Genomic DNA, 26998 nt, shown 5'->3' with positions numbered 1-26998 from the left:
TAGACAATTGTCACCCTCCCTACCCTCCCTTTTTGTTTTGGTTTTTTTTGGTTGGTTTTTTTGCATTCGGAGTCTGCACCTTTGGGGGGCCGGGGGGTACTGTCACGTCCTGACCCTAGTAAGATGTCATTTTCTATAGTAGAGTAGGTCAAGGCGTGATAGGGGGTGTTTTGGTTGGTTTGTCGATGTTTTCTATTTCTATGTTTTGTTCTAGTATTCTATTTCTATGTTGGAGGTTTTTGGGATGATCTCCAATTAGAGGCAGCTGGTTCGCGTTGTCTCTAATTGGAGATCATATTTAAGTTGGTTTTTTTTCTAGTGTGTTTGTGGGCAGTTGTATTCTGTTTAGTTGTGTTCTGTGTAGACTTCAGTACTTGACAGAACTGTTAGCTGATCATTTTCTCTTTGTTATTTTCTTTAGTGTTCTGAGTTTAAATAAACGCCATTATGAGCACTCAACACGCTGCGCCTTGGTCCCCTCTATACGACAGCCGTTACAGTAGGCCAGTTGAGAACAAGTTCTTTGTTGTTTGTCTTTGTCTTCTTTGTTCTTTGAAATTTCAGACTTGATTTTCCCTTACGAAAAATGTATCAACCCCTACAGAAATGTCCATTAATTACAATCCATATAACAATTCACATTTCCTGATGCTGTAGGATTATGTTCCTGCTGTAGCAAACTGGCTCAAATGAAGATCCTACATCTGTATGTGACTGGAGAGTGAACACGCTAGAGAACATTCTGTCAAGTAAGGTACCCAGCCTTAGCTTACACACCACAGTTAGAGATTCACAGAGTTCAGAGTCAATTCATGACCTTGGGACTACATTTGTAAATCATTTTTATAGGGGGGTGCAATCGCAGATAGAACCTTGTGGCTCTGAAATGTCAATCTGGGTTCAACTATAAGGTTCTATCTGAAACTTCTGAATTACACATGTTCAGTTTTTAAGAAGACTGTAGCTATTTGAATACATAATTCAATAGCACTATTGTATCAAGACAGTCAGCACACATCCTCAAATACATTAAGACATGTATTATGGTCATTAGATAAATTAGTCATCACTGAACAACGATGTGACAGCATCATATATTTTAAGATTTCTGACAGTGTTGTTTTATTGCATACGTGCCATTGTTGCTAGCTAGACTAACCTAGACCCTACTTAGAGGGAGAAGGCAAAGACATACACTACCGTTCAAACATTTGGGGTCACTTAGAAATGTTCTGGTTTTTGAAAGAAAAGCAATTTTTTTGTCCATTAAAATAACATCAAATTAATCAGAAATACAGTCTAGACATTGTTAATGTTGTAAATGACTATTGTAGCTGGAAATGTCAGCTTTTTTATGGAATATCTACATAGGCCCATTATCAGCAACCATCACTCCTGTGTTCCAATTGCACGTTGTGTTAGCTAATCCAGGTTGATAATTTTAGAAGGCTAATTGATCATTAGAAAACCCTTTTGCAATTATGTTAGCACAGCTGAAAACTGTTGTGCTGATTAAATAAGCAATTAAACTGTCCTTCTTTAGACTAGTTGAGTATCTGGAGCATCAGCATTTGTGACTTTGATTACAGGCTCAAAATGGCCAGAAACAAATAACTTTCTTTTGAAATTTGTCAGTCTATTCTTGTTCTGAGAAATGAAGCCTATTCCATGTGAGAAATTGCCAAGAAACTGAAGATCTCGTACAATGCTGTGTACTACTCCCTTCACAGAACAGCGCAAACTGTCTCTAACCAGAATAGAAAGAGGAGTGGGAGGCCCTGGTGCAAAACTGAGCAGGAGGACAAGTACATTAGAGTGACTAGTTTGAGAAACAGACACCTCACAAGTCCTCAACTGGCAGCTTCATTAAATAGTACCCGCAAAACACCAGTCTCAACGCCAACAGTGAAGAGGCGACTCCAGGATGCTGGCCTTCTAGGCAGAGTTGCAAAGAAAAAGCGATATCTCAGACTGGCCAATAAAAAGAAAAGATTAAGATGGGCAAAAGAACACAGACACTGGACAGAGGAAGATTGGGAAAAAAGTGTTATGAACAGACGAATATACGTTTGAGGTGTTCGGATCACAAAGAAGAACATTTGTGAGACGCAGAGAAAATTTAAAACTGCTGGAGGAGTGCTTGACGACATCTGTTAATCATGGTGGAAGCAATGTGATGGTCTGGGGGTTCTTTGGTGGTGGTAAAGTGGGAGATTTGTACAGGGTAAAAGGGATCTTGAAGAAGGAAGGCTATCACTCCATTTTGCAACACCATTCCATTCCCTGTGGACAGTGCTTAATTGGAGCCAATTTCCTCCTACAACAGGACAATGACCCAAAGCACAGCTCCAAACTATGCAAGAACTATTTAGGGAAGAAGCAGTCAGCTGGTATTCTGTCTATAACTGAGTGGCCAGCACAGTCACCGGATCTCAACCCTATTGAGCTGTTGTGGGAGCAGCTTAACAGTATGGTACGTAAGAAGTGACCGTCAAGCCAGTGTTTCAGGAAACATGGGGTGAAATCTCTTCAGATTACCTCAACAAATTGACAACTAGAATGCCAAAGGTCTGCAAGGCTGTAATTGCTGCAAATGGAGGAATCTTTGACAAAAGCAAAGTTGGAAGGACACAATTATTATTTCAATTAAAAATCATTATTTATAACCTTGTCAACATTTTGACTATATTTCCTATTCATTTTGCATCTCATTTCATGTATGTTTTCATGGAAAACAAGGACATTTCTAATTGACCCCAACCTTTTGAACGGTAGTGTATGTTCTGATTGGTCCATGTGTATTTATTCAGGCTTGTGATTGAAGATTAAACATTACAGCATCAAGTTCAAATGGGTTTATGCAGAGAGAACTTTACACTTTTTCCTTTTTTTCCACGTAAAATGTACTCTTTCAAAAATCTAACTTCACAGACATATGAAGAACCATCTCAAGATCTATTGTATGTGACTAACTCATTTCTCACTAAAATGTCAGCTAGAACCTTATAGTCCCAAGGTTTGGAATTTCTTCCACAATAAGTTGGTTTCGCTAAAAGCCAGTCAGGTATCACATGTCCATCTATATGCGTCAATCTCTCAGGACCTTAGTCTGTGTTCCATAAGGGTGTCACGTTGTATAAATGATTGGAGACAGGCGCAAGAATACATCATTGGGGGTTTAATACTCCACCCAAAAACACAACATGCCATGAAAGGCACGGGGACGAAGCACAAAACAAACACGTATACAAAAACACAGGGATGAAACCCAAACAAAAGAGCGAGGTTAAACCTCTAATAAATACACAGGACGAGACCCGTAATAACTATACACGGGATGAGACCCGTAATAACGAGTACACAATAAACGCAGCATGAAAGCCGAAACAACGAAGCTCAGGCACTCACAAGACCAACGGACATGGGAACAACAACCGACAAGACAATGGTGAACAGAGGGCACATATATACAATTACTAATCAGGGGAATTGAAATCAGGTGTGCATAATGAGACAGTTCAGTGACGCCTAGAGTCCGGTGATCTAGACCTCCGGAACTGGTGCACAGAATGCGCAGCAGTACCGGGGGAATCCGTGACAAAGGGAGGAGGACGAAATCTACTAAGATACACTGTTAAGCAATTCTACTTATGATAATGGCATGATTGCATCCCTGAATGATACAAATATAGATAGACACTGAAAATAGATTCCTCGTGAGCAATACTTTGTGGAATCTACAGGACTCAAATGACAACACAATAGAAGCAATAGACAAAAATTCATTAAAACAGAGAATAGAAGACAAACTAACAGATGTTCTGTGTCTATAGCTTCTCTGTGACATTAGTCTCATTCACCAGCCAAGTCTCTGAGAACAGAAACAGGAAGCTTAGAAGCCTGGCTCATAAGACTACAACGACATTATCAACATCCAACACGCAGACCAACTGAAAGCATCACAGTCATTATGAGTAGGGAGGGTTGTGTGTAAGATCAGGCTGCAGATGAGAGTCTGGCAGGAGGAGGAGGCTGAGCTGGAACACCTGAGCCTTGTCCTGACTCCTGGGTCTACACAGCTGGCACCTTGAGCAAGGCTCCACACGGACAGACACACACACACACACACACACACACACACACAAACACGCATTCACATGCTTGCATGCACGGACACACACAAAGAGTAAAATGTTCATGCAGAAACTAAGACAAATAATATAATCAGTTGCGATTCATTTTTGTTTCACCCAGTGAAAAGCATTTAGTCACAGAGCACATCAATCAAACAGGACCTGGAAGAGTAATGCTATATCTCTGACTTATCACCAAAATACTGGAATACAGGTTTGGTTGAACAGCACTGCCCCCCTTGGACTGTGCCTCTCTAATCTACAGATACTACATAGGAACACATTTTAATTTGGCCGATAAAGGACATGCATTGAACATTTTGTTAATTAATTGAGACATTTTGTGCACCCGAATGAGGCCAACCCCTGCCAGAAAGACACTGCTGAAAGTGATTCAAACACCAGAAATATCCCACATTGATCAACAGAGATTTCAGGAACCCAACATTTCCCCTAACCATTGATAGCGGGTCAGATGGTTTCATCTCCCTATGGAGAAGGTTAGGACTGGGAGTAGAGTGGTCTGATCCTAGATCTGTAGTTAAGGGAATCCTGGAACCTCTAAAGCAAGATTCAGTTGCAGAGGCCTGGCTGGGAGACAGTCAACACCTGAGAGGCTCCCACAGTAACATGCTGACTACACCTGCCACGCGCGTGCGTCCACATGCCCCATCGCACACATGTTGATTTTCTATCCACACCAGATGACACGCAGGTTAAAATAGCAAAACCTACTGTGAACCAATTCATTTGGGAGCATGTCAAAACACACATGAAAGATTCATGGACATTTAGCTAGCTTGATGTTGCTGGAAGATGAACGTTGGGTTGTTATTTTACCTGAAATGCATATGGTCCATTTTTTTTGCTGGTTCTTTGTAGAATTTGGACCCGGAGTCGTACAAAATGTTGTGTTTCTCTACTCTGACTATTAACATTGAGCAATCCCGTTCTGAGCCAATACATTCTAACAGCCTAATAAATATATTTCATATATGCTATTGCAAAGATAATCCTTTGGTTATGTTTATGAAGGTCTTCGGTAACAAATGTTTTTCATTTGTTAATGTTAATGTAGGCTATATGTAAAAACAATTCAAGTGTTATACACCATCACAAAGAAATGCATTATTATTTCATTAAGGTAGGTCTTAAGAAACATACAAAAATGAATTGTATTTCAAATGAACAGAATAGCATATTTTAACTTGTATTATGTTACTAGTCTGTGCTTAGTAGGATATGGCTATACTGCTGCAAGTGCTCAATTATTGATCGCATGGAATAGCGGATATAAAATTCAACATTTTGAAATACAGCACTTGCCTTAATTTTAAGAGTTGTTCGGCAAATGTACAGTATGTGTTTTAGAAACCATCTAACCAGCTCTTTCCAATTGGTTATGAAATTAAAATGTCGTACCTGCAGGAAGGATGATTTAAAAAAAAAAGTTGCTTTCTGGTGAGCTCTGTTCCCTTTGTCAATTACCCATACTGCACTGCAATCTCTTCATTCACAAGGCAATTGATAATATTGTCACCCATCAGACTATTGTCAATTTAAACTTGTTTTTAGGCTACATCTATTATTATAGGCCTATGTGTGAAATTAGTTTTGATCTAGTTTAGGTGTACAGCAGTTTCCATTGGCCATTGTCAGATGGCAGCTAACTGCCAGGTGAAGGAAGGGTAAGGGGGGGGGGGGAAATGACCTGTCCTCCTAAAACTGCTTAGTTATGGAAATTCTAACAAAGGTAGTGTGACTTATTTAGGAAAAGTTAAGGATGGGGCGGGTGTAACTTCGAAAATGGCAGAGTAATTAAAATGTTAAATTCATATGACCTCCAAATGATGCTCTCAGGGCTTCTAGTGTTAATCCACAGATAAAAGGTGAAACTGTTTGTTTTTAGTTAGTTACTGTGTCTATGATTAATCTCTCCTCGTTCATCTTACAAATACCAAGGTGGGTTTGTATGCTCCTGAAAACCAATGATTAAATGGGAGAGGTGGGACTTACAACACGTCAAGCATCTCAAATAAAACCATGTTCCTTTTTAGCGCCTGGCTATGTCAACGCCCGCTGTCGCGCACGAGCAGTGTGGATGAAATGACTGAATAACATACACATCAATGTATTTTTGCAACGCTTGGGCACGCAATGTGGCTGGTCTGGTTTGGGTGTAACATGTGTGGATGAACTGACGTTCCCTGGACTCACTAACAAGCAATGTATATTATTACATTAGTTTAGGAACCACTGTCTGCAGAGGCATGTGTCTTATTATAGGAAGCATGTCAATGTGAGGCAGTCTTCCTGGTATTCATACAGTACCCCAAACTATTCTGCCATTCTATTTGGCCACTGGAAAAACATGAGAAAGGTGTTCCTCTGCAGTGCATATTTGATTGAATTGAGCTCTTGGACTTCCTTTCCCCTTCTATTTCCTTTCCCTTCTATCTTATATGACCACTGATCAGCACTTTTACACTGTAAAACTGAGTCTTATATGACCACTGATCAGCACTTTTACACTGTAAAACTGAGTCTTATATGCCTATGAAGAGTCTCATCGGATGATACAGAGACAACACAAACAACAGCAATGTGGGCATGCACACAGAAACACGCACATACACACACACACACACACACAGAGCATACTACACAGTCAATATAAACATCATCTAAACATCTAAACCATTAACACTCCATCACTTTACAGTAGATCAATGGAAAGTGCTTTAGCCAACTACATTGTCATGGGCCCACGCACACACACACAAGCACACAAGGACACACACACACAGGCAGGGGGCCCATGTTGTGTGACTGTTGTTCACTGAGCATGACAGTCAGAAGGAGGAGGCGGTCCTGTGAAGTCTTTTATCTCTGCTCTTTACACTCAGTGACTCTACACAGGCAGAGTGGCTTTATGTCTCTGATACCATAGGGCTGATCCATCACACTGATATACAGCACCCCCACATCATGCAATACACCAGCTAGTTCATTTCCATGACAGGAAAACACAGGTGATGTATGTATTTACACTGCAGTGTATGAAGTCTTCCGCTGGAGCTCTGAGATAGACGTTCATTGTGGATCTGAGACCAGAGCGGGAATGGGATAAAAACTCAGCCAACCCCCTATAGCTCTATAGTACAGGTACATGTACCCCTCCATTAAGGCTCTATAGTACAGGTACATGTATCCCTCCATTAAGACTCTATAGTACAGGTACATGTATCCCTCCAATAAGGCTCTATAGTACAGGTACATGTATCCCTCCATTAAGGCTCTATAGTACAGGTACATGTATCCCTCCATTAAGGCTCTATAGTACAGGTACATGTATCCCTCCATTAAGGCTCTATAGTACAGGTACATGTATCCTTCCATTAAGACTCTATAGTGCAGGTACATGTATCCCTCCATTAAGGCTCTATAGTACAGGTACATGTATCCCTCCATTAAGGCTCTATAGTACAGGTACATGTATCCCTCCATTAAGGCTCTATAGTACTCCATTAAGGCCGTCTCTCCTTCCAGTTCTCTGCTGCCAATGACTGGAACGAACTACAAAAATCTCTGAAACTAGAAACTTTTATCTCCGTCACTAGCTTTAAGCACCAGCTGTCAGAGCAGCTCACAGATCACTGCACCTGTACATAGTCCATCTATAATTTAGCCCAAACAACTACCTCTTCCCCTACTGTATTTATTTATTTATTTTGCTCCTTTGCACCCCATTATTTCGATTTCTACTTTGCACTTTCTTCCACTACAAATCTACCATTCCAGTGTTTTACTTGCTATATTGTATTTACTTTGCCACCATGGCCTTTTTTGCCTTTACCTCCCTTATCTCACCTCATTTGCTCACATTGTATATAGACTTATTTTTCTACTGTATTATTGACTGTATGTTTGTTTTACTCGTGTGTAACTCTGTGTTGTTGTATGTGTCGAACTGCTTTGATTTATCTTGGCCAGGTCGCAATTGTAAATGAGAACTTGTTCTCAACTTGCCTACCTGGTTAAATAAAGGTGAAATAAAATAAAATAAAAATAAAAGGCTCTATAGTACAGGTACATGTATCCCTCCATTAAGGCTCTATAGTACAGGTACATGTAACCTTCCATTAAGGCTCTATAGTACAGGTACATGTATCCCTCCATTAAGGCTCTATAGTACAGGTACATGTACCCCTCCATTAAGGCTCTATAGTACAGGTACATGTATCCCTCCATTAAGACTCTATAGTACAGGTACATGTATCCCTCCAATAAGGCTCTATAGTACAGGTACATGTATCCCTCCATTAAGGCTCTATAGTACAGGTACATGTATCCCTCCATTAAGGCTCTATAGTACAGGTACATGTATCCTTCCATTAAGGCTCTATAGTACAGGTACATGCAACCCTCCATTAAGGCTCTATAGTACAGGTACATGTAACCCTCCATTAAGGCTCTATAGTACAGGTACATGTATCCCTCCATTAAGGCTCTATAGTACAGTTACATGTATCCCTCCATTAAGACTCTATAGTACAGGTACATGTATCCCTCCATTAAGGCTCTATAGTACAGGTACATGTATCCCTCCATTAAGGCTCCATAGTACAGGTACATGTATCCCTCCATTAAGGCTCTATAGTACAGTCACATGTATCCCTCCATTAAGGCTCTATAGTACAGGTACATGTATCCCTCCATTAAGGCTCTATAGTACAGGTACATGTATCCCTCCATTAAGGCTCTATAGTACAGGTCCATGCATCCCTCCATTAAGGCTCTATAGTACATGTACATGTATCCCTCCATTAAGGCTCTATAGTACAGGTACATGTATCCCTCCACTAAGGCTTTACAGTACAGTCGGGGCCAAAAGTTTTGAGAACGACACAAATATTAATTTTCACAAAGTTTGCTGCTTCAGTGTCTTTAGATATTTTTGTCAGATGTTAATATGGAATACTGAAGTATAATTACAAGCATTTCATAAGTGTCAAAGGCTTTTATTGACAATTACATGAAGTTGATGCAAAGAGTCAATATTTGCAGTGTTGACCCTTCTTTTTCAAGACCTCTGCAATCCGCCCTGGCATGCTGTCAATTAACTTCTGGGCCACATCCTGACTGATGGCAGCCCATTCTTGCATAATCAATGCTTGGAGTTTTTCAGAATTTGTGGGTTTTTGTTTGACCACCCGCCTCTTGAGGATTGACCACAAGTTCTCAATGGGATTAAGGTCTGGGGAATTTCCTGGCCATGGACCCAAAATATTGATGTTTTGTTCCCCGAGCCACTTAGTTATCACTTTTACCTTATGGCAAGGTGCTCCATCATGCTGGAAAATGCATTGGTCGTCACAAAACTGTTCCTGGAGGGTTGGGAGAAGTTGTTCTCGGAGGATGTGTTGGTACCATTCTTTATTCATGGCTGTGTTCTTACGGAAAAATTGTGAGTGAGCCCACTCCCTTGGCTGAGAAGCAACCCCACACATGAATGGTCTCAGGATGCTTTACTGTTGGCATGACACAGGACTGATGGTAGAGCTCACCTTGTCTTCTCCAGACAAACTTTTTTTCCAGATGCCCCAAACAATCGGAAAGGGGATTCATCAGAGAAAATGACTTTACCCCAGTCCTCAGCAGTCCAATCCTTGTACCTTTTCAGAATATCAGTCTGTCCCTGATGTTTTTCCTAGAGAGAAGTGGCTTCTTTGCTGCCCTTCTTGACACCAGGCCATCCTCCAAAAGTCTTTGCCTCACTGTGCGTGCAGATGCACTCACACCTGCCTGCTGCCATTCCTGAGCAAGCTCTGTACTGGTGGTGCCCCGATCCCGCAGCTGAATCAACTTTAGGAGACGGTCTTGGCGCTTGCTGGAATTTCTTGGGCGCCCTGAAGCCTTCTTCACAACAATTGAACCGCTCTCCTTGAAGTTCTTGATGATCCGATAAATGGTTGATTTAGGTGCAATCTTATTGGCAGCAATATCCTTGCCTGTGAAGCCCTTATTGTGCAAAGCAATGATGACGGCACGTGTTTCCTTGCAGGTTACCATGGTTATGTGGTGGTTAATTTCTGTATTACCAAATCAGGAGAAACAAACTTCACACACCAGTCAGAAGTATACTTAAACTACATCTTTAATAATAAGAGCTTTGCAATAGCATTGACTTTCAACGATTCCCTATTTCTAATGAACCGTTGAGAGTGACAACACAAAAGTACAAAGATCTTTTATAGCCAAGATACACCCCTCTCGCCCTCCTACTCCAAACTGGAACCGTCTCTTCCTTGTACGGTATAGAACAAAAACACCAACTCATCCAATGGCATAACTCAATTGTCAACTCTAGAAACTCCCATCTCAAGTAAAACCCCTTCTTGACCCCACTCCTGGACAAGCTCACTGAGGGGAGTGAGTCTCTAGGTCATATACTATCCCAGCATAAGTGCAACATCAGAGAGGACATACAATGGTTCCATACACTGCCATACACCTCCCCCCAATGCCAAAGGAGGGAGTGACTTGCGCACAGACATTGTGGAGACAAGTAATTGGTTCCCCATTAATCACGCCATCCCTTAACATGGTTTAAGAATAGGTAAAGACACATTCACATATGAAGACAATGTTCCATCCTGTCCTCTTCTCTTTCTGATATTCTGCATAGCACCAGAGACATGTAAAAGACAAGTCTGACCTCTCCCCTCTCTGGGCCCCAAGTGACTGAGCCCCAGCTGAGGGAAGAAGTGCAACTGCCAACACCAGAGTACAAAGGGATACATTATGATTCATCCGCCACAGTTGACAGAGGAAGAACAATGATTCCAATCACCACCCTCCTTTTGAAGCTTCCAGTCTGTTATTCAAACTCAATCAGCATGACAGTGTGATCTCCAGCCTTGTCCTCATCAACACTCACACCTGTGCTAACGAGAGAATCACTGACATGATGTCAGCTGGTCCTTTTGTGGCAGGGCTGAAATGCAGTGGAAATGTTTTTTGGGGATTCAGTTCATTTGCATGGTAAAGAGGGACTTTGCAATTAATTGCAATTCATCTGATCACTCTTTATAACATTCTGGAGTATATGCAAATTGCCATCATACAAACTGAGGCAGCAGACTTTGTGAAAATTAATATTTGTGTCATTCTCCAAACTTTTGGCCACGACTGTACAGGTACATGTATCCTTCCATTAAGGCTCTATAGTACAGGTACATGTATCCCTCCATTAAGGCTCTATAGTACAGGTCCATGCATCCCTCCATTAAGGCTCTATAGTACATGTACATGTATCCCTCCATTAAAAGGCTCTATAGTACAGGTACATGTATCCCTCGATTAAAGTGGAACTGACCACATTTTAGAAACATTTGTAAAACATCTGTTAATTTACACCCCCAGGAAGAATATGACACTTTTTTAAAGTAGCGAGCACTTGGATATGATCATTTGCATAAATTCTTAGAATGTTTGGGAATGACGAATACTAAGGCATTAGTGAAAATTCTATAGCAATATAGAGTGGGAAAGCGGCCGAGCGTTTTGACAATTAATAGACACTGCTGTAAATAAAATCGAATAAAAACATCTGTCTTGTTCAGGAGCGGAGTCTACGCAGACTAGTGCGCCACAGCCAATCAGAGGTACAGTAGGCCTATATATAAATAAGCCATTTGCCACATGAACATGCCATCATTCACTTTGAAGAGGACTATGTGTTTACATGCTGACTACACCACTTGCGTTGCGTGCGCGAGCGAGCGTTACAAAATAAAATGTACACATACTGTACATGTTATTCAATCATTGCACCCACACTGCTCGCGTACGTCAACGAGCATCTGCGTAGCCAGGCGCTAAAATAGAACTTGGTTCTATTTGTGATGCTTGACGTGCTGCAAGTCCCGCCTCTTCCATCTCCTCATTGGTTTTTAGGAGCATATACCCACGTGAGTGATTGAAAGATCAACTGAGGTCCACACTCCAATCCAGTTGGTGGTGGTAATGCACCTTAAAGTTGATTGCCAACTGTCATATAAAGTCCAAAGAAGAAGCCTGAAGGAGGAGAGATTACTAGAAACGGACTCAGTTTACCCTTTTATCTGTGGATTAATTGTTGGAGTAAAATACCTTGTGCATTTCAGGTAAAATAACAACCCAATATTTATATCCCAGGACAAATTAGCTAGCAACAGCAAGCTAGCTAGCTAAATTGCCATAAATGTTTAATGCTTTTCGACCAGACCCAAATGAATATAGTTGGTTCAGAGTTCATTTTGATATTTCAACCTGCGTGTCCTGATTGCGTCTGGTGTGGGTGGACAAAATCAACATGCGTGCGATGGTGGATGCACGTGTGCAAGCGGTCTGGTCAGCATGTTACAGACAGTTGCAACAGCGCGACTTTAGATCCTTAGCACGCGTTCTGCAAAAACCACAGAATACACTTGAATGGATTTCTGCAAATATGTATCTAAATACCACGGGAGTCCTCTTACATTTGGGAACTCTACAGTTCTATTGACCAAACAACCATAAAAAGGTAGGCTATCTTTGCATATATGTACATCAACAACTACAAGATCAAGAACTAATGCTAGCCAAAGCAAGGTGAGCTAAAATCTAACGAAGGAACAATAGATAAAACCTCTAAAACTTTTTCAGCTTGTTGGCTGTCAAAACTACACTATAAACGATGGAGAATTGTAGCCTGCTCATCTTTCTGCAGCTTGCCTGCCAATGCATGCCTGTTCCAACCAAGCACCCAACTAACTGGCTAAAGTTCCAGACACAAATGAGAGAACACCTCACTGACTATTTTACTCACCATAGCAGAGTTGGTTAGGCTGTTTACATGTTATCCAGAGTATTCATGACTAACTATAACTTTTTTTTTACTGACACCAGTCATATTCAGGGGGTCTTGCACGTTCATAAATTCATCTGTTATTCTTCACTCTGGCACACTCAGACAAGAGTGGTCTGAAATCGGAGTAGATAGCTAGCCAGAGTGAATTTGCTAACTGGATAACAGTCGTTTAGCATACCTAGCTAGCTAGCAAAGCGATTCACATTTCTTGCTAGCTAACCAAATGACATGTGCATCTCTAGCTGTGTAGCCACCAAAAAACGATACGAGGAGAAAAAGTCAGTCACTCACCCATTCTGTCAATGACATGACGTCCTCCTAGCAGCTAACTAGCTAGCTAGCTAAAGTTAGGCACTGTGTTTTTAGCTTGCTACATAAATAGATATGCAAGCATATTAACCACGTTATGACTGACTTGTGATCATTTCCCTTGCTAGTTTGATGGTATTGACGTTCCCAGCCTTAGTTACATTTGTCCGTTTTGTCAAAATAGATGTGTATTAGTGTTGTCACGATACCAGAATTTTTACTCTGCTACCGATACCAGGTTTAGTATCTCGATACTCAATACCATCACGATACTCAATACCATCACGATACTCAATACCATCACGATACTCAATACCATCACGATACTCAATACCATCACGATACCCAATACCATCACTCAATACCATCACGATACCCAATACCATCACGATACTCAATACCATCACGATACTCAATACCATCACTCAATACCATCACGATACTCAATACCATCACGATACTCAATACCATCACGATACTCAATACCATCACTCAATACCATCACAATACTCAATACCATCACTCAATACCATCACTCAATACCATCACGATACTCAATACCATCACTCAATACCATCACGATACTCAATACCATCACTCAATACCATCACGATACTCAATACCATCACTCAATACCATCACAATACTCAACACCATCACTCAATACCAAAACGATACCAAAACAATACAACTGCAAAAGAATATAAGGTGTATTAGCAGATTGGCACTTGATCCAGACAGATCTTTTGAGTTCAATATCATTACATTTATTTCATTACATTTTTTAATGTATGCATTAATTAATAAATTATACAAACATACAATCAATTTGACTTAGTGTTTTACCAATCTAACTAGCCTACATAACAACATAATGGTAATAATGTATTTGAAGGGTATAGCTCCATTGATAAACTGGGTAAATCAACATGTAGCCTAAGCCTATTCACAATACAGGTGAATGCATTTTCAATAGGTGTGTGTGCATGCATTGAGTTATTGAGTTTGTTTTGGCTACAGATGAAAAACAATGTTTCTCTTCCATTTGGGGCTTATTTTATAACATTTCTTGCTGTCTCTTTTAAACCCATGACGTCATTCACAGACACAGTCAGTCCGAGGCTGGAGCAAAGATGAGGAGAGATGTGAGGCGAAAGTTAATTAATAAAGTTTTTGGTGACAATCAGCTTTGAAATCAGCAATATTTTGCTCAATGGTTTGCAAAAAAGTACTATGGTAATGAATTGATGTTAGCTTCACTTGTAAGCTAGCAATGAAAAGTTAGCCTACAAAGCTGGAAGCTACCGGCATCTTCTTGCATTGTAAAGTGTTCTAGCCTGTAATGGACATTGTCATGCGAACAGTATTTAACAGTTGAAACATTTCTATATGCCGTGTTGCATTATTCAAGTGTGTTAACTTCTGTGCAGCATAATAAGTGGAGATGCAGCCCAGACTCCCAGTGAGAACAGTGTTTCCTCAGGACAGGCTACAGCTAGCAATGAGGAAGTGGAACAGGCATGATGCGCTCGCACTATAAGCAGACATTGGCTGCGCTGATAGAAAGACTTGATCCTCTTTCAATCAGTAGACAACGTGAGACACATTTGACTGGTGAGAGACTGCAGAGAGATTGGGGAGAGACTGGAGAGACACTGGGGAGAGACTGGCAAGAGACTGGAGAGAGATTGGGAAGAGATTGGGGAGAGACTGGAGAGAGACTGGGGAGAGACACTGGGGAGAGACACTGGGGAGAGACATTGGGGAGAGACATTGGGGAGAGACTGGCAAGAGGCTGGGAAGAGATTGGGAAGAGATTGGGAGAGAGACTGGGGAGAGAGACTGGGGAGAGACTGGGGAGAAACTGGGGGAGAGACTGGAGAGAGACTGAAGAGAGACTGGGGGAGAGACTGGAAAGTGATGAGAGACTGGGGACGCAAGACTGGAGAGACACTAGAAAGAGATGAGGAGAGACTGGAAAGAGACTGGGGAGAGACTGGAAAGAGACTGGAGAGAGATTGGAGAGACAGAGAGACTGGGGAGAGATTGGAGAGAGAATGGGGATAGAATGGGGAGAGACTGGAGAGAGACTTGGGAGAGACTTGGGAGAGACTGGAGAGAGACTGGAGAGAGGATGAGAGAGGCTGGGGTGAGTCTGGGGAGAGACTGGTGGGGAGACTGGAGAGAGACTGGAGAGAGACTGGAGAGAGACATTGCATAGAGATAGAGGGTACACTATAACGAGAGGCTGGGTAAGGAGAGACTGGTTAAGGAGAGGCTGGGTAAGGAGAGGCTGGGTAAGGAGAGGCTGGTTAAGGAGAAACGGGTTAAGGAAAGGCTGGGTAAGGAGAGGCTGGGTAAGGAGATGCTGGTTAAGGAGAGGCTGGTTAAGGAGAGGCTGGTTAAGGAGAGACTGGTTAAGGAGAGACTGGGTAAGGAGAGACTGGGTAAGGAGAGGATGGTTAAGGAGAGGCTGGTTAAGGAGAGGCTGGTTAAGGAGAGGCTGGGTAAGGAGAGGCTGGTTAAGGAGAGGCTGGGTAAGGAGAGGATGGTTAAGGAGAGGCTGGTTAAGGAGAGGCTGGTTAAGGAGAGGCTGGGTAAGGAAAGGCTGGGTAAGGAGAGGCTGGGTAAGGAGAGTCTGGAGAGAAGAATGGGAGCTCAGAACCATAGTCATAAAAGGCAGCCCTGCTACAACAGCATTGATCCTCTGAACAATTGCTGCATGACAGAAATGATGATCATTGCAGAACTCAACTACTGCGTTTCACTAAAGAGAGAAACAGAGGGAGTAAGAGAAAGGGAGATGGGGGGAGAAGAAATCATTCCTTCCTGGGACTGGAATTACAGTATAGTGAAATGACAAGAAAAGAGATGGAAAGGGGAAAAGAAAGAGGAAATGTTCAAAAGTTTCAGTTATTCTGTCCAACTGTTCTAGGTCACCCATAAATTGGCTGATATAACTTTTACCCCTAGGCTAGTGCTCCTCATTGGGTAGTGGGTGTTCCACATTGACATTGGATGAAGTGAGTCCCCCCCTTTCAATGTAAAGCAATTTGTAATTTTGAACAAAAACGTATATTCAAACCTGCCCAACACCAAGATTACCAACAGAAACCAATTGGAGCCACATTTCCTAGATGGAATGACCCAGCACCTCAATCAGAGCAACCTGGAAACAGTGTCCTCAAACAGACTATGACATTAAATCTCAAACTGATCAAACTGTGCTATCTGTTCAATGTAAATGTAATATCTATGGGGTACTGCATATCTATTATTGATTATCTATGGGAGACCTGCAGATCTACACCACACCTCATTCCAGGGGTGCAACTTTGGTTTTAGAAGTGGGGGGACATAATGTTTTTTTTATATAACAAAAATGTATCCAGTTGGATAAACACTCCAAACAGCCTACCTGACCGCTCGGAGGCATCCGCATGGTCCTAAAGCTCACCGTTGCCTCATTTTCTATCACATTCCAATGATAAAACTGGGGGGGACTAAAATGCAATTTCAGAATGTGGGGGGGGGGGCTCAACACACAATTGAGAAGCAGTTTGGTGAGTGACAATAAATCTAACAGCTCTCAATGTGGAGGGCTTCTATATGTGCTACAAGTCTATCCAGCTAGCTCACGGTCTACAAGTCTATCCAGCTAGCTCACGGTCTACAAGTCTTTCCAGCTAGCTCACGGTCTACAAGTCTATCCAGCTAGCTCACGGTCTACAAGTCTATCCAGCTAGCTCACGGTCTACAAGTCTTTCCAGCTAGCTCACGGTCTACAAGTCTATCCAGCTAGCTCACGGTCTACAAGTCTATCCAGCTAGCTCACGGTCTACAAGTCTTTCCAGCTAGCTCACGGTCTACAAGTCTATCCAGCTAGCTCACAGTCTACAAGTCTATCCAGCTAGCACACAGTCTACAAGTCTATCCAGCTAGCTCACAGTCTACAAGTCTATCCAGCTAGCTCACAGTCTACAAGTCTATCCAGCTAGCTCACAGTCTACAAGTCTATCCAGCTAGCGCACAGTCTACAAGTCTATCCAGCTAGCTCACAGTCTACAAGTCTATCCAGCTAGCTCACAGTCTACAAGTCTATCCAACTAGCTCACACCCTCCCCCAAATTATTATTAAGTCCCGCTTTAAACTTTAAACGGCTTTAAACTTCCTCTTTAAAGTTGTAATTTCAAAATTCGGTAGTGCATCATCAGTTCCTCTTGTCGTGTCAGTCATAGCATAACTTAGCGAGCTATTTATAACACACCATGTTCCCCAATGCTGGAAGGGGGGCCCAGAGTGAAAAGCTTTGGGAACCCCTGTTCTAGCTTACAGGGCTGCTATAAGAAAGGGTGGTTGGAACAGACCGCAGTCCTAATATTCTGAGGGAAATGAATCAGGAGAAAGTAATTATGCTATAAATTATGACCACCATATAAAGCTCTATATTGCAGTAGATTGTGAGAGTATCAACCCAACAACTTGGACTACTTTATTACATCAAGAGGTCAGACAATGCAATGGCATGGTTCCTGACAGTGCTGCAGCTGCAGTAGATGGCTACATGCATGGAAGAGCAAGGCCCCTCTGGACAGTCACACACATCATCACAGAACAACAACCAATACAGAGAGCATGTCTGAGGGGGATGCTGTGTGGTCAGGAGAAAACAGAGCTGCAGAAAGAACCATAGCAATACAATGGACAGAATGGCCTTACAGTTCAGCTCCAAAATCCCCCATGATTCTTCCCGCTCCAGCCAACATAGTGGAATAACATAATTTGCCACTGTAGCAGGTGTAGAAATAGGTTACTGGGAAAGGTGGTGAATTCCGAGAGATGGCGTGATATAATTGTCAAGTAATCCGACATTTCAAATGGTATAGGGTTCCCAGTGCAAATGTAGTCGAACATTGCTCGGAATTGAATGCCTGATAATTCTAAGAATGGAACTGATGACTAGCAGAGCTGCGAGAGAGAGAGAGAGGCCTATGCTGGTGACAACTGAGCAAATAGCCATTTATAGAGAAAAAATACAAATACTTATGAGCTACATGTCATACCAAAGATCACTCAAACACACACTAATGTGAAATACCACTTGGGCACACCATTCCACCTCAGATTTCATAATCCTATGGAGAATTAATGATTGAACAACCTATGTGTGGGATTAATAGGTATGTATGGATCTAAGAGAAAAAAGGCATGTGTGGTGGTCCTCTGGGGAGAAGAGGCAGAGGCCTCAAAACAAGATGGTCACAAATGACATACCCATAAGATCATGCGGTGCATTTAGGCTACAGCATGAAACTAATATGATAGGCTTCCATAGTTATTGGCGCGCTTGAGCATTCCGGCAGAGATAGACAGTGTGAAGGATGGATGATATGAAAGCAATGCCACACAGACACATGTTCGATACAGCACGACAGACAGAGCTGCGACGGAGAGCATGGAGAGACTGAAATACAGCGATGCGGACCGCAGTGCATTCATTAATACAGTGTACACATCACACTGACTGCACTGACTCCACCGTGGAAAATGGACGCCTAGTGTTACCAGTGGCGGTTCTAGACCATTTCAACTGGGGGGGCCAAGATGGGGCCAGTTGTACTGTTAGAGGGGCCAGTTACATTAGACGTTATTGTTGTCATATTGTTTTCTTCACTGCATTGCAGGCATTAGCAGGCAAAAGACCATGTTCATAATCATCATCGTTGCCACTGTCTAATAATGGATGTAAAAAAAGAACGATAGCAAAAATTAGTTATGTAAAAATTATTTCATACTCATCATATGGGGAGGCCATAAGGGGGTCCAAAATTGTTGTCACAGGGGCACTGCTCCCACACCCCCATAACCGCTAGTGAGTGTTCACGACCGACCGACCGGCATAGTGCGTGAGAACTCGTTTGACTGAGGATCAAAGACACATTCACACACTATGACATCAAACACACTGAAAATGTGCAGGACATTCTCATACACCCATATTAAACACCTGTATACACGGATTTATATGGCTGCGCTGTCCCCCGCGCTCAAACGCGATATTATAGGGATAATATGTAGTTGCATTCGAAGCATCATTTCTGCTCTTGTATTGTAATTTGCAGGCACATTAATTTGACGTTTAATTGCCTACATTCATGGTCTGTTACTGTTTTAAACTGATTAGTGAGTTGCGAGCAGTGTGAAACGAATTGGCAGGAGAATGTAGCTTGCAAATAGCCATCGATTGATTGGTTTTTCGTTAAACCAAATACAAGCACTTAAACAATGACCAATATTATAACCTATATTACAAGCCCCGAATGTAAATAATCTTATAGACAAGTCTTACCTGCAGGCTTATTATTTCAGAAGCTTATTCGAAGACCGTCGCACTCCCAAAGAGAGGAAAAGGAGATGGAGAGAAAAAGAGAGAGAGGGGGTGGACGACAAATAACGGCCTCGAAATAACAAACAGGGGGGTATTAAGACAAAATTACGTGAAAAAATACCGTGTAAGAAACTGTATGTAATTTCTCTACTAAACATAACTTAGCCATATGATGAAATGGTTTTAACAGATATACAGCGGATACACAGACACACATCAGTGAAACACGAATTTGTCTACAGTAGATGTAGCCAATGCGTGTGTGTACTCGGTGAGAATGCGTCCCCTCCTCCCCTCCAGTTACACGAGTGCTAGTTCGCTCTGTCTGCCCGTCCGTTCCTCTATCTATCTCTCACACCGAGCCCTCGACGTAAGCAACTTGTCGCATCTGACCGAACTCTTCAGTGATGTGAACGGATAAGCTTGGCTACTCGAAAATCAGAATAAGCTGGCTATTCATTTGCTGTTGTGCATGTAGGCTACAACAGGGCTCTTTTGTTTGGGGGCAATACAGATGCTAAAACCACAGTCTTTTGGCAATCATCATTTTTCTACATGTGGTTATTGGAGCGTGTGTGTATGTGCGTCAGTTGCGTGCTCGCCTAAATAGCATGCTAGCCATGACCAAGTTAAGAGTGTTACTGATGTCGATATTTTGTTGAATGTCGGCAGGATGGAGATTCATCGTGATTGTTTTTTTTATTTTCATACGACAGAATAGGATGGCCATTTTCACCGCTGTCTAAAGAAATGCAGGGCTGTGAGCATTGCGGTAGCACAGTTCCGCAGAGAGAGAGAGAGAGAGATGCCACGCACAATTGTGTAGAGGGGAGGGGATAAAAACGGTAACCGTAGACTATTTTTGGTAAGATGGTGACTCGAGACCACAGAAGGAAAAATGCCCTGTTTTCCCGCGCCTAATAATAATTATGTCATCATCTCCTTGACTCAAATACACACTGCTGCTGGAAATACTGTCATCTTCTGAGGCATGATTCAACAACGGCTGGTTTGTAGGTTGACATATAGCCAGTGGTTCCTGTACACCGCCACTATTCTAATTCAGTGCGTGTGTATTTGTGTGTGAACCAGGCGACCTGAGGACTGGCTGAAAGATGACCTTCAATGGCTTTAAAATGGTTTTACCCATTCCCTTCCTCCCTTCCTCTCTTCATCACCCTCTCTATCTTACACACACATACATACACACGCACGCACACAAACACGGAAAAAGGGGAGCAGAAGAGCTGAAGAGAGCTAATGCCGAGTGACAGGTCTTTCATGCAGTAATGGTGATGGTGAAAAGAGAGATTCACTCAACCCCATACTGCTACACACACACACACACACACACACACAACAGAGAGAGAGAAAGAGAGAGAGCTGACGTCACAGAACCACATGTTTATAAATATGTGCTCACAAAGGCTATAATAGCACACATTCCCGTCCCACCAATATTTACACACTATAAATCCTAGCGCTTACTCCTGTGTGATAGAAAATCCTTGAAGATGGACAGCACAGACATTTTATATTTATATATCTATATTGATTGTTGGCTTTTTGTGTTGTCCATTTGACCTGCATCATTTCCTTCACACACACACACACACACACACACACACACACACACACACACACACACACACACACACAGTACTAATCAATCAGACTGTGGCCTGTACCACGATAGGGGAGAGGCTAGTGTTTTAATTCAACGCTTAGTGACCTACACTGCAATGCAGTGCACGCACCTGCAGCTAATGCCTCAAATTAACCTTAAATTTGACATTTGGTTTGACTCCGAAATTTGATGTTTGAGGAACATGGATGAACGTCTAATTCTGACGTGAGTCTGTGAGAGCTAGCTGACACACACACACACACACACACACACACACACACACACACACACACACACACACACACACACACAATGCAAATTACCCCATGTTGTGTTGTATTCTTGTTGTGACTCACTGAGCTAAAGCCTAGGCATCAGATTAGAAGCTAACGTGAGTCTCCAGGTATCAGGCATACATAGGCTGGTGAAGCAGCTTGGTTACCCTCACACAGTGCTCCACAGTGTGTATGCCATGCATTATAATAAAGGCCTGCAGTATTTCAACCCTGCACCAATCCCCACCTTCAGAGTCGACTGCTCTGAATCACACACACACACACACACACACACACACACACACACACACACACACACACACGGTTCCAAAGGGATTGTATCAATGCATGCCAATATGAGTGAAATCCAACCCAGAGACTTTTATTGTTACACCTCCAATAACACTGACGTCATCACAATCACAATCGGTATGGGATGAGTTTAATCAAGATTCTACAGTATTATTTCCATGGATTTAGTTGAAGCTATTGACAATCTCTTTTCTTTGACGGTGCATCACGGAGAAAAAAGGGACTGTCTTTACAAAGATCATTATGTGCTAGAAGAGTAACAGTGGAAGTATAGGCACACCTAAGGTTGCAAAATTCCAGGAACTTTCAATAAATTTCCTGGTTTTCCAGAAATTATTTTTTAAGGATTTCCTGCTTATTCCATGAATCTTTCAACCAGGATTTCAGGAAAACCAGGGAATTTATTGAAAGTTCCTGGAATTTTGCAACATTAGGCCCACCTACACCCTCTGATGAAACAGCAGAGAGAAAAATACTTGGGGATGAGGGAACAGGGGAGAAGAATTCGGCGAGAGAAGAATGGGACCGAAGGAAAAGATAAACAAAATTGGCTCTACAAATTCTCTATTAAAATGTAATAATCATAATGGAGTGAATGATTGTAAAAGAAGACTGAATGGCAGGAGGAAAGAACGGTCACAGAAGCCCCATTTATAACTGGTTCTAACTTGCATCCTTTGTCCTAGTCTTGTCCACATTCTTATTGTGCCCACATTTGTAGACAGGTGTAGACAAACCAAAATACCCATTGTGATCTGATTGTGATCAGATCATCATGCCCACCTCCGGAAGTAGTCAGACATACATTGTGGGCTCCCGAGTGGCGCAGCGGTTTAAGGCAATGCATTTCAGTGCTAGAGGCAACACTATAGACCCTTGTTAGATTCCAGGCTGGATCACAACCGGCTGTGATTGGGAGTCCCATAGGGCGGCGCACAATTGGCCCAGGGTCGTTTGGGTTTGGCCGGGGTCTTACAATAAATAAATACATGTAATTTTGAAAGAATAGCTGTGTAATAATTTGCATAAAGGAAGGGACCAGGAAGTCTGGTCACAATGCATACACAGTAGGCGGATAACAGACACATTTTCATACCATGTATAGACACATTTCTGGAAATATGGGCACAATCAGAATGTAGAAAAGATCAGGACAAAGGACCCATGTTAGCAACAGGTATAAACAGGGATAGAGTGAGGACAGAGGGTTTAATAGTAAGAGATAATTACTACTGTCATCAATCAATATTTAATCCCCTGCTGATTTTGTACGTTTGCCCACTGACAAAGAAATGATCAGTCTATAATTTTAATGGTAGGTTTACTTGAACAGTGAGAGACAGAATAACAACCAAAAAATACAGAAAAACGCAGGTCAAAAATGTTATAAATTGAATTGCATTTTAATGAGGGAAATAAGTATTTGACCCCCTCTCAATCAGAAAGATTTCTGGCTCCCATGTGTCTTTTATACAGGTAACGAGCTGTGATTAGGAGCACACTCTTAAAGGGAGTGCTCCTAATCTTAGTTTGTTACCTGTATAAAAGACACCTGTCCACAGAAGCAATCAATCAATCAGATTCCAAACTCTCCACCATGGCCAAGACCAAAGAGCTCTCCAAGGATGTCAGGGACAAGATTGTAGACCTACACAAGGCTGGAATGGGCTACAAGATCATCGCCAAGCAGCTTGGTGAGAAGGTGACAACAGTTAGTGGGATTATTCACAAATGGAAGAAACACAAAAGAACTGTCAATCTCCCTCGGCCTGGGGCTCCATGCAAGATCTCACCTCATGGATTTGCAATGATCATGAGAATGGTGAGAAATCAGCCCAGAACTATACGGGAGGATCTTGTCAATGATCTCAAGGCAGCTGGGACCATAGTCACCAAGAAAACAATTGGTAACACACTACGCCGTGAAGGACTGAAATCCTGCAGCGCCCACAAGGTCCCCCTGCTCAAGAAAGCACATATACCTGCCCGTCTGAAGTTTGCCAATGAACAACTGAATGATTCAGAGGACGACTGGGTGAAAGTGTTGTGGTCAGATGAGACCAAAATGGAGCTCTTTGGCATCAACTCAACTTGCCGTGTTTGGAGGAGGAGGAATGCTGCCTATGACCCCAAGAACACCATCCCCACCGTCAGACATGGAGGTGGAAACATTATGCTTTGGGGGTGTTTTTCTGTTAAGGGGACAGGACAACTTCACCGCATCAAAGGGATGATGGACGGGGCCATGTACCGTCAAATCTTGGGTGAGAACCTCCTTCCCTCAGCCAGGGCATTGAAAATGGGTCGTGGATGGGTATTCCAGCATGACAATGACCCAAAACACACGGCCAAGGCAACAAAGGAGTAGCTCAAGAAGAAGCACATTAAGGTCCTGGAGTGGCCTAGCCAGTCTCCAGACCTTAATCCCATATAAAATCTGTGGAGGGAGCTGAAGGTTCGAGTTGCCAAATGTCAGCCTCGAAACCTTAATGACTTGGAGAAGATCTGCAAAGAGGAGTGGGACAAAATCCCTCCTGAGATGTGTGCAAACCTGGCCAACTACAAGAAATATCTGACCTCTGTGATTGCCAACAAGGGTTTTGCCACCAAGTACTAAGTCATGTTTTGCAGAGGGGTCAAATACTTATTTCCCTCATTAAAATGCAAATCAATTTATAACATTTTTGACATTCGTTTTTCAGGATTTTTTGTTTTGTTATTCTGTCTCTCACTGTTCAAATAAACCTACCATTAAAATTATAGACTGATAATTTCTTTGTCAGTGGGCAAACGTACAAAATCAGCAGGGGATCAAATACTTTCTCTCCCTCTCTCAGCAGTATACTCACTCCATTCTCTCCCTCTCTCAGCTGTATACTCACTCCTTTCTCTCCCTCTCTCAGCTGTATACTCACTCCTTTCTCTCCCTCTCTCAGCTGTATACTCACTCCTTTCTCTCCCTCTCTCAGCTGTATACTCACTCCTATCTCTCCCTCTCTCAGCTGTATACTCACTCCTTTCTCTCCCTCTCTCGCCATATACTCATTCCTTTCTCTCCCTCTCTCAGCCTTATACTCACTCCTTTCTCTCCCTCTCAGCCATATATGCACTCCTTTTTCTCCCTCTCTCAGCCTTATACTCACTCCTTTCTCTCCCTCTCAGCCATATATGCACTCCTTTCTCTCCCTCTCTCAGCTGTACTCACTCCTTTCTCTCCCTCTCAGCTGTTTACTCACTCCTTTCTCTCTCTCACAGGCACCCCCAAACATCTTCTTTCCATCACAAAGTCAGTGATAATGGCAGACAAATTAATTTTGTATCAATATCATTCTGTGCTTCAGTTCTTACTATGGCATATTCGGTTGGCATCCATTGCACATATCACTATGGACCAGGGCCCAGGTCAAATACTTCTAAAATGCAATCATTCCTTCTTTCCTTCCTTGGAGCAATGCCTGATATGACATGACTGTGCCTGACTTGTGCTAGATCAGTGTCTTCATAAAGGGAAGAAGGCTTTGTAAAAGTATTGGAACAGACCCTCCTTCCATGGTAGTGTCAGAGTAGGACAATGACCAGCAGAGGGCAGTAGTTACACATCGCCAGTCAGTGGGAGCATCGCAATAGTCTATAGTACCCTCCTCTCCTCTCCTCTCCTCTCCTCTCCTCTCCTCTCCTCTCCTCTCCTCTCCTCTCCTCTCCTCTCCTCTCCTCTCCTCTCCTCTCCTCTCCTCTCCTCTCCTCCATCTGTTCTTAGAGATATAGGACAGGAAAAAAACTATATGATTGATGTTTACCATGCTATTTCTTTCTCCTGTTCAGTTCTTTCTTTCTCCTGTTCAGTTCTTTCACATCGTACCAAACTGATGAAAGATCCCACTGGGAAAAAACTGGTTGAATCAACGTTGTTTCCACATCATTTCAACCACACAATTCAATATAATGACGTTGACTCAACGTGGAAAACTGACTGGATTTGATAAAAGTCATAAACACAAGGGAATGATGTATTTTGTTCACCCACCTAAATCCAATGTCAGGGTGACATTTTTGGTTGATTTCAGTTCTGACTCTGTCACACTGTGTCAATTCACAGCAATTCAACAACATACAATAGTTGTATATATTTGCAAAAATATGTACATCATCAAGATAAAAATGTATTATCTTTAAAATATAATTCCACTCACTCCCCTGGTCACATATTCAGACTTAAGCGACAGTTGAAGTCAGAAGTTTACATACACCTTAGCCAAATGCATTTAAACTCAGTTTTTCACAATTCCTGACATTCAATCTTAGTAAAAATTCCCTGTCTTAGGTCAGTTAGGATCACCTCTTTATTTTAAGAATGTGAAATGTCAGTATAATAGTAGAGAGAATGATTTATTTCAGCTTTCATTTCTTTCATCACATTCCTAGTGGGTCAGAAATGTACATACACTCAATTAGTATTTGGTAGCAACCTTTAAATTGTTTAACTTGGGTCAAACATTTTGGGTAGCCTTCCACAATGTTCCCACAATAAGTTGGGTGAATTTTGGCCCATTCCTCCTGACAGAACTGGTGTAACTGAGTCAGGCCTCTGCTCGTACACGCTTTTTCAGTTCTGACCACATAGTTTCTATAGGATTGAGGTCAGGGCTTTGTGATGGCCACTCCAATACCTTGATTTTGTTGTCCTTAAGCCATTTTGACACAACTTTGGAAGTATGCTTGGGGTCATTGTCCATTTGGAAGAAACATTCGCTATCAAGCTTTAACTTCCTGACTGATGTCTTGAGATGTTGCTTCAATATATCCACATTACTTTCATTCCTCATGATGCCATCTATTTTGTGAAGTGCACCAGTCTCTCCTGCAGCAAAGCACCCCCACAACATGATGCTGCCACCCCCGTGCTTCACGGTTGGGATGGTGTTCTTTGGCTTGCAAGCCTCCCCCTTTTTCCTCCAAACATAATGATGGTCATTATGGCCAAACAGTTCTATTTTTGTTTCATCAGACCAGAGGACACTTCTCCAAAAAGTACGATCTTTGTCCCCATGTGCAGTTGCAAA

The 26998-nt window shown here is 42.2% G+C and overlaps 1 protein-coding gene across 2 annotated transcripts in view; it reads right to left on the bottom strand.

The window, feature by feature from the left end:
• Nucleotides 1-20209, bottom strand: part of LOC106576929 (voltage-dependent calcium channel gamma-4 subunit-like) — an 83961-nt gene extending 63752 nt beyond the window's left edge. For both annotated transcript variants that reach the window (XM_014154466.2, XM_045699877.1), the window contains exon 1: nt 19686-20209. The gene's annotated coding sequence lies outside the window, so the exon portion shown is untranslated. The remainder of the gene's footprint in view (nt 1-19685) is intronic.
• Nucleotides 20210-26998: the final 6789 nt, after the last annotated feature.

This window comes from Salmo salar, chromosome ssa02, assembly GCF_905237065.1.
Source record: "Salmo salar chromosome ssa02, Ssal_v3.1, whole genome shotgun sequence".
NCBI lineage: Eukaryota > Metazoa > Chordata > Actinopteri > Salmoniformes > Salmonidae > Salmo > Salmo salar.
This window is presented reverse-complemented; position numbering and strand designations above follow the sequence as displayed.